Here is a 19,522-nt window from a genome sequence, read left to right as displayed (position 1 = left end):
GATGTGCCAGAGAGCGCATGAAGATGTTAAACAATGTAGGGGAGAGAACCATGCCCTGTGGGACCCCACAAGGGAGTCTATAAGGATGCAAAAACTCCTCCCCCACTGCTACCCTCTGGGTCTGATTCTGGAGAAAGGAGCGTATCCAGTGCAAGGCTGTGCCCCCTACCCCGTGCCAGTGAGGCGGTGGACCGGCAAGTCATGATCCATGATGTCAAAGGCCGCCAATAGTTCCAGAAGAACCAATACGGCTGACCCGCCTCTATCCAGCTGGCGACAGAGATCATCCAATAGGGTGACCAACATGGTCTCCACCCCGTGGCCAAGATGGAAGCCAGACTGATATCGATCGAGTACCAAAGTTTCCTCCAAGAAAGCTAGGAGCTGGTTCACCGCAGCCCTCTCCAGCACCTTGCCCAGGAATGATAATTCTGACACTGGGCGGCAGCTGGCAGGGTCCCACGGGTGCAGCATAGATTTTTTTCAGGAGAGGGTGAACCACCGCCTCCTTGAGTCGCTCAGGGATCTCCCTGGACTCCAGGGAGAGGTTGATGATGTCTCTGAGTTGGCCTCCTATCTCCTGGCCCCCTCCTTTGAGGAGTCGAGAGGGGAGGTAGTCGCCCTAACCAACCCCAGCAACTTAGAATCATAGAATCATAGAGTTGGAAGGGGCCATTCAGGCCATCTAGTCCAACCCCCTGCTCTACGCAGGATCAGCCCTAAGCATCCTAAAGCATCCAAGAAAAGTGTGTATCCAACCTTTGCTTGAAGACTTGTCCACTTCGGAAGAAGAGAGCTGCCTGAAGCCATCAAACCTTACTAGCAAAGGCAGCCAAGCGGGTCTCCAGTTCATTAACTGTATTAATTGTGGCCGGAAGGTCACGGTGGAACGACAAGACTTTATCCGCAAAATAGCTCACTAATGCCTCACAGCCAAGTTCCAATTGATTAACATTTTGGTGCCCCTCAAGGGCGGTGAGTGACCTAACTACCCAAAATAATTGGGCTGGGCGAGAGCTTGTGGACGTAATTTCCATGGCAAAAATCCTCATTTTGCCACTTTCACTGCCATCTCATATGCCCTCATAAGCGTGTGATAAGATGTTCTTATAGCTTCATCATGAGACTTCCTCCCCTGTGTACCAGGGGGCCTGTTTGAGTCAAGGGCAGAGTGGACGTTTAGGAGCAATCTCATTTATAGTGGCCATTAGGTGGGACTGCCAGTCCTCCACCATGGCCGCCAGTGAGTCGCCAGGAGGCATCAGGTCCCGCAGAGCATTCCAGAAGCCAATTGGATCCATAAGCCTCCACGGGCAGGCTAAAATACGCCTGCCACCCAACTGGGGAGGGGGTGGCATCCTGAGTCGAACCCACAGGGCATAGTGGTCTGACCACGGCACAGCCAGAGCTGCATCCAAATCCACCTCTGTCCCGGCACCAAAAATCAAGTCAAGTGTGTGTTCAGCATGATGGATGGGCCCGGCAACAAATTGCAAGAACCCTAGTGTCGCCATGGATGACACCAGGTCCCCACCTAAGCCTGAATAGGGCGTGTCCGCGTGGACATTGAAGTCACCCAGGAAACTATGGAACAGACTAATGTGGGATGGGCAACAGGAAGGAAAGTTGGGAATAATAATTCAGGATTACAAAACTGGAGTCATGAAGCTCAGTCATATATTCAGCAGGAACTTTGAAGATAATGGAAAGAGCTGACTTGGAGGTTCCCTGTCACAAGGCACTTTATGGCTGAAATGTGTTAATGGTCAGTGATCGCATAAAATGTGCAGGATGATGTATCTTTGTCTGCAAGCCTTTGTGTGGCTTTCATCCTGTTGGCCATGATTTCTCCACAAAAGGCTTCCTTGGGAGCATTTGCTGTGGTCATTGCTTTAAAAAAAATTCACTAGTGTATTCACTGCTACAAGTTTCTCTGTGATTGCCTGTGAGAAAAAATGTGGTGGTTGCTCCCCATGTTCCGTGGGTGCCTTGTGGCACTTGCTCATGGTGTTACATGTGCAGTACATATACTAAGGCTGGGTGGGAGGGGAGAGCTAATGAAGGGGGGACCTGGCTACAGTGGCAGCACTGTGTTGATGTAGATCTCCAGAACTGGCAGCTCTCTTGAGGCTTCTCCTCAGGTGACAATGTTCTCTCACCTCAGATGGCTTCTGTCTCCCTTCTTCTCCTCAGGACTTTCTCTATTCCCTCTGGACTTTTCTATGGCTCTCTCTCAGGGGCAAAATACCTTTCTCCACCGAACTCTAATAAAGGGCCAGAACCATATGGTTACACTTGTATAACCTAGAAATATTAACATTGATTGGGCTGCGACAATAACACTAAAAAGTGCATTTCATAATCAGATTCAGTTAACAAAGACTATAGGAACATAAATACCACATTCAGTGTTTGGGCTTCCCTGAAAAACTTCAAATGACAAAAAGACAATAGCACACATGGGGGAGCATTTGGCCTGGTGCATCTTGTCTGCCTGGGATTTGTGCTCCTTCATGGGAGCTGGGGCAGCAAAGTTCCCAGTGTGGAAATGGTCACAGTGACACTCAGTTTTCAAAATGCAGTATGTTGGTCTGACTAGAGCTCTGCTGGCATATTTACTAAAAATTCCAGTAGGTTCTACCAGATTCCAGCACTATGCAGAGGCAGAAACTTGGGGTGCCACTTGCCTGCATTTAGGCACTCATAAATTAGTGAGCAATGTGGCCCGGTGCACCCCTGCCACCCCTTGTCTCTTAGCATTCCTGAGGTAATGCCCCACAGGGAGTGGTACCACCCACTTTGGGAACCACTTAGTTAAACTAAAGTCACTGTTTGCTCTGCTGCCTGTATTTTATTTTTGGAAGATGTGGATGTTGCATTTATGGTTGTTGTTGATACCATGCCATAAATACTATATTTGTCTTGGATCCAAATTGCCCACCATCATGGTAGCCAGCTTCCACTGCTTCCCTTCCATCCTTCCACATGCCTCACAGTATGCTGTTCTGCTGAACTACCCCTCAGTGGCTGTTCATGGAAATAAGAGGCCAACTGAAAGGAGGTGTTAAAGCCAGGGTTTATGCATGGAATACTATATGTCATTATTTGGATCCATGGGTTTATTTCCACATGGCCCTTGTCAGGATATAAAAATTGTAAAATCAAAATTTAAAATAAACAAACAAACAAAGACACAGTTCACAGGGTCAGTCAAACTTCTGTCACATTTCTTACCCCATATGAAGAAGAAGAGTTGGTTCTTATATGCCACTTTTCTTTAACCAAAGGATTCTCAAAGCGGCTTACAGTCACCTTCCTTTTCCTCTCCCCACAACAGACACCCTGTGAGGTGGGTGAGGCTGAGAGAGAGCCCTGATATCGCTGCTCAGTCAGAACAGTTTTATCAGTGCTGTGGCGAGCCCAAGGTCACCCAGCTGGCTGCCTGTGGGGGAGTGCAGAATCAAACCTACCTCGCCAAAGTCTGCACTCCTAACCACTACACCAAACTGGCTCTTGCATTTTTCCAGCTCCAGATCAGTTCAGTACCATGGCATGGGGCAGATAGTGATCCAACCTCACACACATTGGATGCTGTTACTCTGCATGCTGTGAACAAAAACAGCTGAAGTCCACATGTGGTATAAGGGAGCTTCACATGTTCGTATATGCTTCATTGTTGGAAAGGAAGGGCGTCCTGTGGGAAAGGCCTATCCTTCCTATTCTAGTAGATCAGGCATTGTTCTACAGCACCAGACATAATGTTTCTCACGTAGTCTTTGTCAAGTTACTAAATCTAAAATGGTTTCAAAGGATTGCTATCAAAGGGCTGCAAAACAAGTTCCCAGTGACCACGGAGGGCGGCATACATGGCCTCCTACGGACTACAAGATGCTCACGGGAAGCATTATTTGTTCTCTCTGTTTTAATCTCCTTATATCTTTTCTCTTCTCTCCTGACCTGACTAATGAATTCTTGAGGGAGGGGCATTTTTGAATCATGGTGATATCATTGGTTAACACCCACCCACCTTTCTTTTGCTTTTGGAATGTAAATTCCTTTTTGGCATTCTTACTTATTGCCCGGCATTGACTCCATTTTGACAACAAAACCAAATGCTCTTTGGTTATGCATAGTTAACATTTTGCTAATGGGAAGCCAAGATTCTCTCAGCAGCTCAACAACATTTTCTAAAGCACACTGCCGTTGTTGTAGCAACTGGTGGCTGATCTGTGAATAAAGCAGATGTCATGGTGGCAGGATAAAGAGAGAACAATCTATCACCCAGATACTGCCACTCCTCCTGCCCGAACAAGTCATCAAAATGACAACGTTTGGTGCCACAGCCATCAATTAGGGTCGGTGCATCACCTTTACTCTTCTCGTTATGAAATAAATTGATGTTATGCTGCTAATGTGAAGAATGCATCAGCCCACCACCAGTGGTTTTCCCATGGAGGAGGCTGAGGCACGGAATCTTTGCCAGCTCCTTTGAAAGGCATTGATTGATTTTGTACTTTCATCCAAATGGGTCTGGCCTAAATAAACACAATGTATATTTTCAAAAGGTATTTTTTCCTCCCTCCTTCCAGAATTAAATCTAAATTCAGCTCATTGAATGTGCAGTTAGAGATGGCAAGCACTGAAATATTCTGACTAGTGCCCATAGTGAGTACAAAGGCAGTGAGAGAGCCGGGTGAGTGCCTTTCTAGCTTTTCCAGAAACCTTTATCTGTCTGGGCCTTTTCCTGTTCTAGAGCCTCACCTCTTACTCTTTAAATGTGCATGGCAGATCATCCTGACAGCGCTGATCCTGTTTTTCTGCCTCAAAGGTTTTTCCATTTGTTTACTGTGGTTGCACAATGTGGAAATGTATTCCCCCAAACACACCTCTGCATGAAGGTTTTGAAAGCTCTTTTTGAAGGTTCTCACTGATGAAACATCATGATGATATTCCTATTAGGGGAGAAAAAGGTCTACAGAAAACAAAATACAATCCATGTGCCTTGGATTGTTGACTATTGCTGCCTTAAGAGGTTACTGTTTCATTTTTCTCCAGACAGCAGCAGCCCTTAAAGGCAGTTCACATGGGTCACTCTTATCTACAACCAACTTGTTCCAAACCCCAGTGGTCATTAATCCCATCTTTTACTAGGTGCCATTGTCTGGCAGTGTTATATGGCAGGAACACACAATAGATGGTATCCAGACAGGAGGTACAAGTGAAAGGACTTGTTTATCATCTGTAAAGAATTAAACAGTATTCCCCTGGTACAATGTCTCCAGCAGCCCTCCTGGCCATCTTTCCAGCTCAAGACATGATACTTGTTGAAGTACTGAACTGCTGTATGAATCTTTCATTTGGACTTCATCTTCCATCCTCTCCCTTCTGTGTCTATATTTTCTTCCCTTTCCCTCTTCCAGCCCTTCCTGCCTCTTTATCTTCTTCTTCTGCCCATCCCTGTGTCCCTCCTGCCCTTTCTGCTTTCTTTTTTTTTCCTGTACACCTTCCATCAGCTTCCACCATTCCTTAGCTTCCTTCCAGTCCTCTATGAACCATGCCCTGTCCCCATGAGTACATCTGCTCCAGCCTCACTCGTTCCCCACATGGACAGGGAGGCTACTCCTAGGCATTGGGTTATTGATAATGTCAGAGAAGCCCACCTTTGTGTCAAGTTGAGACACCTCCATTTTAAGTCTAGACCTTCTTCTCCATTTTCTATTCTAATTGAAACCTTCCCTTTTCCTGGTAAGTGAGTAAGGTATTTCCTTTATGCCTCTCAGGTAGAAGAATCTGGCCATTTTCTAATTACATAACAGTCATCGTGAGGATGTCAGTACCTTCTACAAGTCATTTAAAAATGCCATGTGGGCCCAATCCTGATTTGGTTTGCAGCAGGTGCTCTTGTTCCCTCCCACACAAACACACATTTTCAAGTGCCCAGTCACTTGAGGCGAATACCATACCTCACTGTACTACAGGCCCAATAGGTTCTGAAAGACTCCAGAACCCACCTTGAATTTGGATGCTTGAGTAATTTCACAGACAGAAATCTCTTGTGGATCTGAACCAAGGTGGATCTGAACCAATTCCCATGTTAGATGTTCTATTTTCAATAATCTGTTCTAGTATCTGTTGTGGTGGAAAGTACTGTCAGTTCACAGCCATAGGGTTTTCAAAGAAAGAAGTGGTAGTTTTTCTATTGTCTGCTTTCACAGTTGGATTTCCTTTGTTATTCTGCATTGACTTTCCTTCAGTCAGCAATCGGTTTGCTTTCTGGTTTCTGTTTCCCCAGGTTTTCTGTTAGTGCTTTAGTGCTGATTTCCCCCCTTATTTTGCTTCAAAGCCAAAGTGAATTCAAAAACATACAGATCCCCTTGGATTTTCTCTCTACCCTTTTGCAGCCCCTTGAAGGTTACTCCCCTGCTCACATTGAGATTGTGCTGCCCATTATGCAGCTTCCCCCATTCAGTGTGTACAAGCTCCAATTTCCCCTCATTGCTACCAATCACAGCTTGCAGTGTCAGTGTCAGTGGGTTCTACCAAGGATTCTATACACTCAGTGTGCTCCCCCATATTATGAGATCATGTGACTCTTTCCCATTTTTCACAGTGGTTAATAATACATCAAAGAATCCCTGTTTGCAATAAATGGAAAGTGGAGCTTTGCAGCGGCTTGTAAGTTTTAAAAACTTCTAATCAGTTTCAACATCAGGTCCCCCCTCCTTTGACTGCATTCTTTTCTGTTCCCTTTCATTCAATGATCTAGCACCAGAATGCATGCGCAAAACTTGAACCAGGAGGATATAAATGGAAAGTGCTTGCTGGACACTACTGCACAGCTACAAGAGACCAATAGTGGAATTTTTAAAAAATTGGATGCCACCCCCCACACACACACACACACACACATCACAAGTGATGTTTCACTCCAATTTTTTATTGTGGTTTTTTACTGTAGCTGCAGAAGAAATAGACCAGATGAAAAATAATAGTGTATAAGGCAGGAACATAATCAGAAGTCAAGAGAAAGGGCTTACTGCTCTGAAAATCTGCAGTAAGATGTATGTACATAATGGGCCTCTGAATCATTATTCCGGTATTCTTTGAAGGTCTCCCATCCAAAAACTAGCCAAGACCAAGATCTGATGACATTGGGCTGTTGTATGTGTGTGACTGTGTAGGTGTGTGTAAGATATGTAAAAGTTATATTCTAAAAAACAGAAAAATAAAAAATAAATTTAATAATTTTGAGAAAGCTAATTCAGTGGCCATTCTTTCTGCACTTGGCCTCTTTTTCCAGACTGTTGTGGACAATTGTTTGAGAATGTTAAGCTGTCATTTTGTAAGGCAAATCTTCCTAATGTGGCTTGAGCAATAGGCCAAAAACCTGTCTTCAGTACAGGTAAACTCCATTAAAGTATGAAGAGACCTAAGCAGAATGGCTATGTGAATTAAGCCTCAGATAAATTCAAATATTGGGAGGGCAGATGAGATGTTTGACTATGCCCTCTTTGCTTTCTCTTCTTCTAGCAAGATACACATTTTGCTGCCCTGGCACAGTCAGCTGATCCCGGGTTACATTTTTACCTATTTGCATGTTTGATGCTAGAAGTAGGAAGAAAAAAGGTCAGCCCTGAGTGTGAAAGTTTTTTAAAAGTGGCCTGTGTCCCTTGGTACAATGCTACTGACTGTTTTGTCTGTTGCATACAGCAGTGGTTATGGAGCCTATTTTCCCCACACTGCATTCACCTCACAACATTTCACCTTGGGCCACATCCAGGACTACACAGAGTACTTCTGTTTTTCTCAAAGCTGCATCGGAACGCATAAACTTTCTGGTATACAAGAATTGTCTCTGGAATGATAAGGGTGAGAGAACTGGCAAGCTGCTTGGCTTTGGCAACTTAGCTAGGAAGCACAAGCCCCCCCCCCTCCCCCGCCCCTTGCTGCAAACAAAACCATGCCTTAGTTACACTGAGGCTAATTTTCTGCAAACCGTTAACCTTTGTTTCCTGGATGTTCTGCTTTTTACAGCTTTAATATAATATTCATTTAAACAAGGGAATCCTATACAAGGGCCTCAAGAAAAACATTCCTTAATAGCTAATTGGGAGTCCCTCTGTTGTGAAAATTGCTCCAAAGAAAAAGCAAACCTTTCAGAAAAAGTCTGTGCCAAGGAGGTCATAATGTTTGATAAAGCCCAAGCACTGGGTTAAATACCGTGAGCTACATGTTGGCATGTGTTGCATATAAATGCTCGCTGGCAAACCTCTGGCCAGCAAAAGAAATACAGTGTAAAATTTGGCTTTTGTGTTCAGTGGATGTTTATGTGCCTGTATTTTTCTGATTACCTCGTTTCCTAACATCAGTAGGTTCCTAAATACTGCTGAATGAATATTTATAGGCACCTTGAAATAAACATTTTGGTAGCATCAATCTACTACAAACTTACAATGCTGCATTCTTCCAGATAAATGACTATTCAGTTTCAAGTTTTTCATGCCATTACTTGTTTTAGGTTCATCTTCAAAGTGCATACATTTTAGAATATAGCGCTAGTTGAATAGCATTTCTAAAGTGGTTCGAGGTTAATTGCATTATCTATAGCGTGCCTTTCACAGGGACATGTGAAGCTACCTTGCACTGACTGGATCAGACAATTGCTCTATCCAGGGCTGGTTCTGCACTTTGTTTTTTCCATTGTCAATCCTGCTGAATTCAGATCAATTTGAACCCGGCTCTTCCTCCTTCCTACCCCCCCCCCAAATTGAAACAGAAAGTGTTCTGCACTTGATTGGGGGAGCTCGGGTGGAGGGGGGGAGTGGTTGTGAAGCTACTAGTTTATTTTTCTTTTCCTGAACGACTGGGGGGGGGGGGGTCGGGTGAAGTCCAGCCATTAAAGAGTGCTTTATTAGCCAGAGCAAGCTGGGAGAGGAGCTTGCTTCTTTCTTGTCACAGAGAACAAGGCAAAAAGAAGTCTTGGGAGGGAAGCCTTGCAATCGGGAACCAGGAAGTCTTTGAACTGACACCCAGCCAATCAGGGACAGACTGCTTCTCTACATCAGCATTGCATCAAGGTCATCTGGCAAAACGCAGAAGATCTACAATAGGGTTGGGCGCTCTGACCCAAAGCAGCTGCCTCAGCACCAGATCAGGCCCGCTCCGGGGACAGATCAGTTCAGAGCTGTCTGAGCTGCCACCATACTCCCCACCCACCCTGCTGTGGTGTACTGGTGCAATGCTCAGCCTTTCTTTTTTTGCACGGGGGGGGGGGAGCCAAGCCTCTTTCTTTCTTTTCTTGAAGGGGGGGGAGAGGAGCCAAGCAGGCAGCCTCTTTCTTTTCTTGGAGGGAAGGGGGATAAGATCGAAAAAGGCAGAGAAGGGGGGGGAAATCCAGAACTGACAGAAGTTGAGAGAAATTAGGGGCTTCTCCTTTAAGGCAAATTCGTCACATGACTACCTGTGGCCAATCACGGGTGTTCTACCACAGAGGAGAGCCCCGATTCAAAACAATGCAATTTTATAATATATTCAGGATTAAAAGCACTCTAAGATATCACACAATAAAGGTAGGGTCACTCCGGATCAATTCTTCTTGCTGCAGAAGGAAATTTTAAATCGCCCCAAATCCAAACGGAAATCGCATTCTGTGTAGAGGGCAGGGACTGAATCGATCTGGGGTTGGAATAAAAGCTCATTGCAGTTTACACCCTGGTCAGGGCATCTGTAAAGATTAGGCTACAAGTTGATTTTGTCACATGGATAGAACTAGACCATCATATGATTATTTCCCTTTCCTGGAGTGTTTCCCCGACAGCCCCTACTGGTAATGATACTGGAGTGAGATTTTGCTACTGTAACTGAAATAATCACTTTGATCTGCTGCTCGATATTACGGAAGAAATCATAATAAGAAGATAGATTCCATGTCATCCACATGTTGAAGATAAGCATAAACGAATGCAGAATGTATGCTAAGAGAGTGATAGTTACCTACATTCTTCTCCTGATTTATTAAGGAATGTGTAGCACCTGTTCTATAATAAATAAGAGGACATATAGGTAACTACCACTGTATACCTATTGTATCTGAGGAAGAGTGCATGCATACGAAAGCTCACACCTTGAATAAAACTTTGTTAGTCTTAAAAGTGCCACTGGATTCTAGATTTGTTCTACCGCTGTTATTTCTATATTTCTAAGTCACAGAGTTGTTGTTTTCTTCTCCTTATTTGCTATGTCCAACTTTGTGACCTCTGTTTGTTTATTACATGTTCCATAATAGGCTTGACGTGTTTTAATTCTAATAGTTGTCAATAGACAGCAACATTCCAAAATGTGGGCACATAGCTAAGAAAATATGCCTCAAAGCTGTATGGTATAATGGTTAGAATGCCAAATGAGGGTTTGGGTGATCTGGAGCTGAATTCCCATTTTGCCATGGAGCCCACTGGGTGATTGTGGATTAATTCCTCTCTGTCTCAGCAACTTCACGGTGTTAGTCATAGACTCATACAGCTGAAAGGGGAATTGTAGGTTATGTAGTCTAATGCTCTGCTCAGTGCATGAAATACAAGCTGAAGCATTCCTGACAGGCTGACAGCCGGGCTATTCTTGAAAAGTGCTACTGAGAGACTTCTCACCTCCATCACCTAACTCAGTGGTCCCCAACCCTGGTCCAGAGACCAGTACCAGTCCGTGGATCAGTCCATACCGGGCTGTGGCTCCTCCTCGTCCTCCTCCCCAGTTGCTGCCTCAGGGGCTGCCCTGCGACTCTGCCACTGGCTCACCTTTGGTGCTCTCCAGCGGCTGCCATGGCTGGGGCTCCCCCTCGGCATGGCACTACGCAGCTGCTGCTGGCAGCGCCCCCCCCCAGCAGGTGGTGGGAAGTCAGGGGCACCAGTGGGAAAGTAAATGGAGCAGGGGCTCAGGTGGCAGTGACATCCCTGAGCAAAAGACTACCCCCCCACACACGGGCCTCAGTAAAATTGTCAAGCATTGACTGGTCCCCGGTGATAAAAAGGTTGGGGACCACTGACCTAAGTAATTGGTTTCATTGCTGACCTCCTCATACCATGAGGAAGTTTCTTCCCATGTTCAGCTGCAATCTATCCCCCTAGCGTTACGCCAGCTGAGTGGTGTAATGCTACATATAATTGCGCCTCCCAGCCCCTCCTCACCTTTTTTGCTGTCTCGCTTTCTCTGTCGCCATTTTGCACTTCTCCCCCTCCACAAATGCTGTTGGAAATGGCGGAAGAGGGCAACACGATTTATACACGATTCTCTTCCACCTGTCAATCAAGCCAGGCAGCCAATCCCCTTTCTCCATGCTTTAAAGGGCCTGTGATGCCCACTAATTTTTTAATCAATAGTTCTCTGTTGAAACGCCTATGCATCTAATCATAGATGCATTGTGCTTCTTTATTGCTACCACTTTTTACCACAAGCTGCTGGTTGGTTTATAGAATCACGAGTCTTGCTTCTTTTAAAAATAAATCTCGTTCCTGATTGGGGGGAAGCTTAGATAGGAAGGCTTTGTGCTACAACTTTGGGGGGGGGGGGTTGTTCTACCTTTGCCTGCATGATTGAATGCCTATTCATTGCTCTAGGCAGTTCACTTAAAAAAAAAAACTCCCATCCCCAGGAGAAGGGAAAGGGAGGAGGGTATGAGGGTGGGACATTGAAGGCAGAGATAGCACTTCTTCACCTCCATACATTTTTTTTCTGGTGGCCTGCTGGTTGCTCTCTGGTAGGTAGCGCTACATATGTTGGTAAATCCACTTTTTGAGTTTCACTAACTAGCACTTTAAAATAGAGGATGTAGCCAGGCAGAAGGGAAGGCACTAGGCTGTGGTAAAGGGTTGTGGCACTGCTTGCCCCGTGTGGAGGCTGGGAAGCCAGAGAGAAGGGTGGACATCCACAATGGAAGCTAGCAGTGTTCCTCACCATACACATGGCTGATAGCTGGTGGCAGCCCCACCCCCCAAGCTCTTGTGGTGGGCAGGCATGGATTGCAGCAGTGCTCGGCCTGTAGAGAGGGCAGCCAGAAGGGTGAGCATCAGGCCATGGTAGAGGGATGAGGTACTCCTCATTTGCAGATGATTGGGTTGGACTAGATGGCCTGTATGGCCCCTTCCAACTCTATGATTCTATGATTCTATTATACTAAACTGGAAGGGGTAGCAAACACAACTGAAGACAGCAACAGAATACAGGATGATCTTGATAGGCTCGAGAAGTGGGCTAAACTGAATAAAATGAAGTTCGATAGGGACAAGTGTAAAGTTCTGCATTTAGGTAGGAAAAACCAAATACACCAATATAAGATGGGGGAGACTTGCCTTGGCAGTAGCATGTGCGAAAAGGATCTAGGAGTCTTAGTAGACCATACATTGAACATGAATCAGCCGTGTTGCTCAGTGGCTAAAAAGGCAAGTGGGATTTTGGGATGTATCTAACGGAGTATCGTGTCCAGATCACGGGAGGTGATAATACCACTTTACTCTGCTCTGGTTCGACCTCCCTTGGAGTACTGTGTTCAGTTTTGGGCACCCCAGTTTAAGAGGGATGTTGACAAACTGGAACATGTCCAGAGGAGGGCAACAAAGATGATGAGGGGTTTGGAGACCAAGACGTATGAAGAATGGTTGGGGGAGCTTGGTCTGTTTAGTCTAGAGAGGAGACGACTGTGAGAGAATATTTTTAACAGAGGCTAGATAGCCATATGACAGAGAGGCTGATTCTATGAGGGAAAAGGGGTTGCAGGTTGCAATACATGACCGATTAGGATGTGAGTGTCGTGCATAGTGCAGGGATTTGGACTAGATGACCCATGAGGTCCCTTCCAACTGTATGATTCTATGAATCTGTGATTCCTCACCTTGTGAAGAGGCAGGGAGATCAGCCAAAAAGGTGGGCAGCTATGGTGGAGGCTGCCAGAAGCCAAGGCCCCGGCAGAGGGCAGGAAGAGCCTCTGATTTGCCCTCAGTGGGGGAAGGCTCTTTCCCCCAAGGGCCAACCAGAAGTCTGGCACATCATCAGGTATATGGTGATGATTTTATTATAAAGGATATCTTCTAAAACTAAATCCATATTTTTAATTGAAACTTTCAGTTGTCATATTTCTCTTGTTAAGAATTCTTTAGATTGTATACATATGAGATAAGTATATCCTACAGCGGGGGTAGTCAATCTGTGGTCCTCCAGATGTCCATGGACTACAATTCCCATGAGCCCCTGCCAGCATTTGCTCATGGGAATTGTAGTCCATGGACATCTGGAGGACCATAGGCTGACTACCCCTGTCCTACAGAGACTCATAATTTTTGTTGACATAATCATTATGAATATGTTCATGTTTTATTGTTTTGATTTTTTTTTTCAATTTGAAAGGTGAGAAACATTTCTCTTCAACTGCATGGATCCCAAGAAGCAGCTCTTGGATTACACATAGTTTCATTGGCACCACTTTATACTTTAGTTGCCCAAATAAATGCTTGAGTTTCTTGTACTGATTTGCTCTCATAAAAACTCTCATCCTGTGAGATCAGTCTATTTTGCATGCAGATAAGATCAAAAAGCTATAGAATGTGCAGAAATACCCCCTGATCTAGTACACATAGAAAAGGAAGGGCATTTCTGCACATTGAAAGAAATAGCTTTACACCAGCGAAATGGCATACTGCAAAATATTATCACACCTCTGGCCATTCCTCACCTTCTTGCTCTCTTGTTTTTGTCTGCCGCGTTTTCGCACTTCTTACACTACACAAGCACTGCTTGAAATAGTGGAAGAGAACAACGTGCTTCACATGTGACTCTCTTCCGCCTGTCAATCAAGCCAGGCAACCAATCCTCTTTCTCAATGTTTTAAAGGGCCTGCAATGCCCGCTAATTTTTTTAAATTAATACTTCTCCATTGAAATGCCTATGCATCTAATCATAGATACATAATGCTTTGTATAATGCCACCCCTTATGGAATTACGAGTCTGGAATATTAAAAAAAATAATCTCATTCCTGAATTTGGGGGGGGGGCACTTTAGAGAGGAATGCTTTTTTGGCAACTTTGGGGGGAAATTACTTTTGGCTTTGTCTGAGCAATTGTGTGACTATTTGTTGCTCCGGCCAGTTTGCTTTAAAAAGAAAAACCCGTACCCAGGAGAACGGAGAGGGAGGCGGGTGTGAGGGTGGGACATTGGAGGCAGAGATAGCACTTCTTTGCCTCCATACATTTATTTAGCGTGTGGCCTGCTGGTAGCCCTCCTGTAGCTCACACTTTCTAAGTTGGGGAATCCACTTTATGCGATTCCCCAACTAGCGCTTTAAAATGGCAGATGTAGCTTTAGGTTTGCTGGCTGGAGTTTGGCAACATCGTGAGAAATGCCAAAAATATAGTGTTTTCATAAGGTAAGTAGGATGCTACATTAATGACATGCAGAAAGGCCCAAAGAGTTGGGTTTAATACCCCACTTTTCTCTATCCTAAAGAATCTCAAAGCAGCTTACAATTGCCTTTCCCTTTCTTGCCCCACAACAGGCACCTTGTAGGGGAGGTAGAGTTGTGAGAGTTCTGAGAGAGAAACTGTCACTGACCTAAGGTGGAGGAGTGGAGGATCAAACCTTGTTCTCCAAATTATAGTCCATGCCTCATAAGCACTACATATCACCCTGTCTCTGAATCCTGATAGGCATTGCAGGCTCTAGTAACACTGATCACTTGAAGAATGGGTAGCAAGTATTTGGCTCTGACCAGGCACAATTGTCAGAGCTCAGACAACTGACAGCATGTGGGGAAAGCTGCTGGGGAGTGTTGCTGCTGCTGCTGCTGCTGCTGACCAGGTGAGGCTATTGTGGTGCTGAGTGAGGTGATTGCTGGGTGATTGCTGGGAGGATTTTAAAGGGCTGCTCCTCGCCAGAGGCGCGAGAGACAAAGGGCTCATGGCCTGCGGCTCTTAATCTGGGGTTCTTGGCCTAGCAATTAGAATCAGTAGATTATATTTCCCTAGTAGTTGCACTGCCTAGAAGTTACAATAGACCTCCAGAACACTCATCCCATCATCTGCAGTGAATGTGACATGATTGCCTTCCTCCCTGAAGACAAGATGGACTATATCTGCCCCAAGTGTAAGATGGTAAGACTTTTGGAGGAAAGGATTAGGGGTTTAGAAGAGAGGATTATTACTTTGACCCAAATTAAGAAAGTGGAGGAGTTCATAGACCGGAGCTGTGCAACTCGGAATAAATAGGATACAACCAGTCTTGAAGAATATAAGGGGATTGACCTCATTATGGAACCTCTGCAGACAATTAGGAAAAAGAATCAACGGCATAGAGCGAGACGGTTCTCGGGGCCTTTGGAGCTCCAGAATAGATTTCAGGCCCTTGCAGAGGAGGTGCAAGTGTCAACAAGGGAAGAGGTCCCAAAACAAAGTCTTAAGACAAAGTGAAGAGGCCACGGGGATAGAAGGAAATGGTGTTGAGGGGGAAAAAATGAGAGTACTGGTAATTGGAGACTCCCTGCTAAGAGGAATGGATCATCATTCATTGGCTGCAGAGGAAAGGACACGCAGTAATGGGTTTAAACTTCAAGTACAACGATATAGGCTAGATATCAGGAAAAAGTTTTTCTCAGTCAGAGTAGTTCAGCAGTGGAATAGGCTGCCTAAGGAGGTGGTGAGCTCCCCCTCACTGGCAGTCTTCAAGCAAAGGTTGGATACACACTTTTCTTGGATGCTTTAGAATGCTTAGGGCTAATCCTGCGTTGAGCAGGGGGTTGGACTAGATGGCCTGTATGGCCCCTTCCAACTCTATGATTCTATGATTCTATGATTCTATGATCATGTGGCTGGACCCGACCCCCTAACCTGAGAGGTGTGTTGCTTGCCAGGGGGAAAAATTAAAGACGTTTCAGAATGGCTGCCCAAACTCCTCAAATCTACGGATCGCTACCCATTTGTGATGGTCCATGTGGAAACAAATGACATGTCCATGAATACCATCGCTCCTATTAAAACAGACTATCAACATCTAGGGAGGAAGCTCAAGCAAATGGTGGTACAAGTGGTATTCTCTTCAATCTTGCCTGTCAAGGGAAAAGGAATGCGTCGAGAGAGGAAGATAATGGAGGTGAATCAGTGGCTGCGTAGTTGGTGCCGGCGGAAGAGATTTGGTTTCTGGGACCATGGGATAGGCTTTCTTGAGGAAGGCCTACTAGCACCTGATGGACTGCACTTATTGAAGTTGAGGAATAATGTGTTTGGCAGGAACCTGGGGAGATTCATCAGGAGAGCTTTAAACTGAAGCCACAAGGGGAAGGAGACGATAAACATAGGGAGGGTAAGGAAGGAGAATGATCGGGGGCAGCCCAACCGGCAAGGCCAGCTCATAGGGAACCAAAAGTAAAAGGATTCAGATGCCTTTATACTAACGCCCGAAGCATGGGCAATAAGAAGGAAGAGCTGAAACTTCTCATGCTGATGGAAAGGTATGATCTAGTAGGCATCACAGAAACGTGGTGGAATGATTCTCATGACTGGAATGTAATGGTGGATAGATATGAACTGTTCAGAAAAAACAGAATAGATTGAAGAGGTGGAGGAGTGGCACTGTATGTGAGGAAAGGGCTTACCTGTCAGGAAATTCTAGTGAAGGAGATTATATCTACAGTGGAAAGCATCTGGGTGAAAATAAGCGAGGGGAAAACAAACAGTGTGGTGGTTGGTGTCTGCTACCGACCGCCTGACCAATGAGAGGATGTGGATGCTGCACTTTATGAGCAGCTTGAGAAAATATCCAAGCGGCAGGACCTTGTCATCATGGGTGACTTCAATTTCCCAGATGTTTGCTGGGAATCAAACTCTGCAAAGCGTCCTCAGTCATGCAACTTTCTGACCTGCCTGGCTGACAATTTTATTTATCAAATGGTAGATGAATCCACAAGAGGTTCAGCCATACTGTACTTTATACTGACCAACAGGCAAGAGTTGGTGGATGAGGTGAAGGAGGTGGGGACCCTAGGGGGAAGCGACCATGTCCTCATAGAATTACTTTTGAGATGGGGAGGCAAGGAAGCTTGTAGCCAGATGCGGATGTTGGATTTTCGTAGGGCAAACTTTAATAAACTCAGAGACATTATAAGTGTCATACCATGGACGAGAATGCTGGAAGGGAAGGGAGCATGTGAAGGGTGGGCGCTACTCAAACATGAGCTATTGCATGCTCAATGACTATCCCAGAAAGAAGAAAACACTGCAGGAGCTCTAAGAAGCCTATTTGGATGAACAGAGAACTTCAAGAGGAACTAAGAAAGAAAAGGGAAATGTTCAGGAAATGGAGGGAAGGACAGAGCTCTAAAGTAGCGATCCCCAACCTGTAAGCCTCAGACCACATGTGGTCCTTTGACTAATTGGAGGTGGGCCCCGAAGGACGCCTTCTCTCCCCCCTTGGCCCTTTACTTCATCCCCCCCCCCAGCCCTTTACAACACAATTCATTGTTGTGGCATGTCTGTATCTTATTTTGAAGGGATGTTTAAACATTACCATAGCAATCAGAGAGCATTAGGGCAGTGGTTGAGAGTAGAGGAGTAAACTACCCCCCCTACCGGGCCTCAGCAAAAGGCGTTGAGTGGTCCCCGGTGAGTGGTCCCCAGCATTGAGTGGTCCCCGGTTGGGGACCACTGCTCTAAAGAAGAGTACCTACAGGTTACTAGGCACTGTAGATCAATCATCAGAAAGGCCAGAGCTGAGAGTGAGCTAAGATTGGCCAGGGAAGCCCACTGTAACAAGAAAAGATTTTTCAGTTATGTGAGGAGCAAACGTAAAGTAAAGGAGGCAATAGGCCCACTGTTGGGTGCGGATGGACAAACTCTAACGGAAGATGCAGAGAAAGCAGAAAGGCTCAGCGCCTATTTTACATCTGTTTTTTTCCCACAGGTCAAAGGATTTAGGCACATCTAGAGATGGCAGTAGCCAAGAGATAGTGTCTGGGTGGCAGGTTGACATGGACAGAGAGGTTGTCGAGAGCCATTTAGCTGCACTGGATGAGTTCAAATCCCCTGGGCCGGATGAAATGCACCCGAGAGTGCTCAAAGAACTTTCCAGAGAACTTCCTAAAGCAGTGGTTCCCAACCTTTTTGAGGCTGGGGACCGGCAGGGCAACTGCCCGCCTGCGCATGCGCAAAAGTGCCACGCATGCACAATTTCGGCCGGGCGGGCATCCACGGGCGGGCAGTTGCCCTGCCGGTCCCCAGCCTCAAAAGGTTGGGGACCACTGCTTTAGGATGCTTTGGGCTGATCCTGCATTGAGCAGGGGGTTGGACTAGATGGCCTGTATGGCCCCTTCCAACTCTATGATTCTATGATTCTATGATTCCATAATTCTACAATCTTCCATATTGCTGCCTTCATAACAGATAGGAACAGAGTAGAATGGGGCTAATCCAGACTCATCTTTATGTATGTAACTGATCAGCATCACTATCAGGCATCCACAACAATAGTCTCTGTTACATATGGGGATCAAGGGTCCAAGAGCAAATGGGGCACAAGGATCCAATATCATATAGGGGAACTGGAGCTTATGGAGCAGTCAAGAATTTTGATGCCATAATAAACTTTGTGTGGAGCTACAATGATATAAGAGCCTCTTGTGGCGCAGAGTGTTAAGGCAGCAGACATGCAGTCTGAAAGCTCTGCCCATGAGGCTGGGAGTTCAATCCCAGCAGCCGGCTCAAGGTTGACTCAGCCTTCCATCCTTCCGAGGTTGGTAAAATGAGTACCCAGCTTGCTGAGGGGTAAACGGTAATGACTGGGGAAGGCACTGGCAAACCACCCCGTATTGAGTCTGGCAAGAAAACACTAGAGGGCGTCACCCCAAGGGTCAGACATGATCTGGTGCTTGCACAGGGGATACCTTTACCTTTAACTTACAATGATATCAGTTTCTTCATGTGCCCTTGCAGTCATGGGTATTTTTTTTAGGATGAGCTGGTCTACAGCTTTCATATTCCTTTCTTTCTGTTTATTTGTTTTGGTGGATGTTTGTTTTCAGAATATCTGGAATGTTGCTCATGTGACATTCATTCATCAATTAATTCAGCTGGCCAAATGGGTGAAAAAATATTTTCCTATGATACTGCAATTGTACATATTTGTACATCTTACCTTAGGAAGCCCAAGAAACAAAGAACAATTAATCTGGCCTCCATAGAGTTCTTTTTTTTCTGTTGTTTACTTCTCAAGCTATTCAGGCAGATTTAGAATCAATTCTTTCCCATCTCCTAGCTGAGAAACCAGATTTGTCTTTGTATGAAAAGATGTAGCCTATCTTTTCCTCTTGGCTTAGCTCATAACCAGTCAGTTTTTAAGCAATATTCCCAACTGGAAATTCAGCTGCTAAGCAAGAGAGGAGATAGTCAGGTCAGAAGCACCGTAAGTGCGTATTACAAGATCCGTCTTTTTAAACATTCAAGTTAAAACACATTTCTGTAGAAACCTGTTCAATTTTCCTTAGCTCACTATGA

The sequence above is a fragment of the Paroedura picta genome, chromosome 3 (genome assembly GCF_049243985.1).
Source record: "Paroedura picta isolate Pp20150507F chromosome 3, Ppicta_v3.0, whole genome shotgun sequence".
In the NCBI taxonomy this organism is placed as follows: domain Eukaryota; kingdom Metazoa; phylum Chordata; class Lepidosauria; order Squamata; family Gekkonidae; genus Paroedura; species Paroedura picta.
This window is presented reverse-complemented; position numbering follows the sequence as displayed.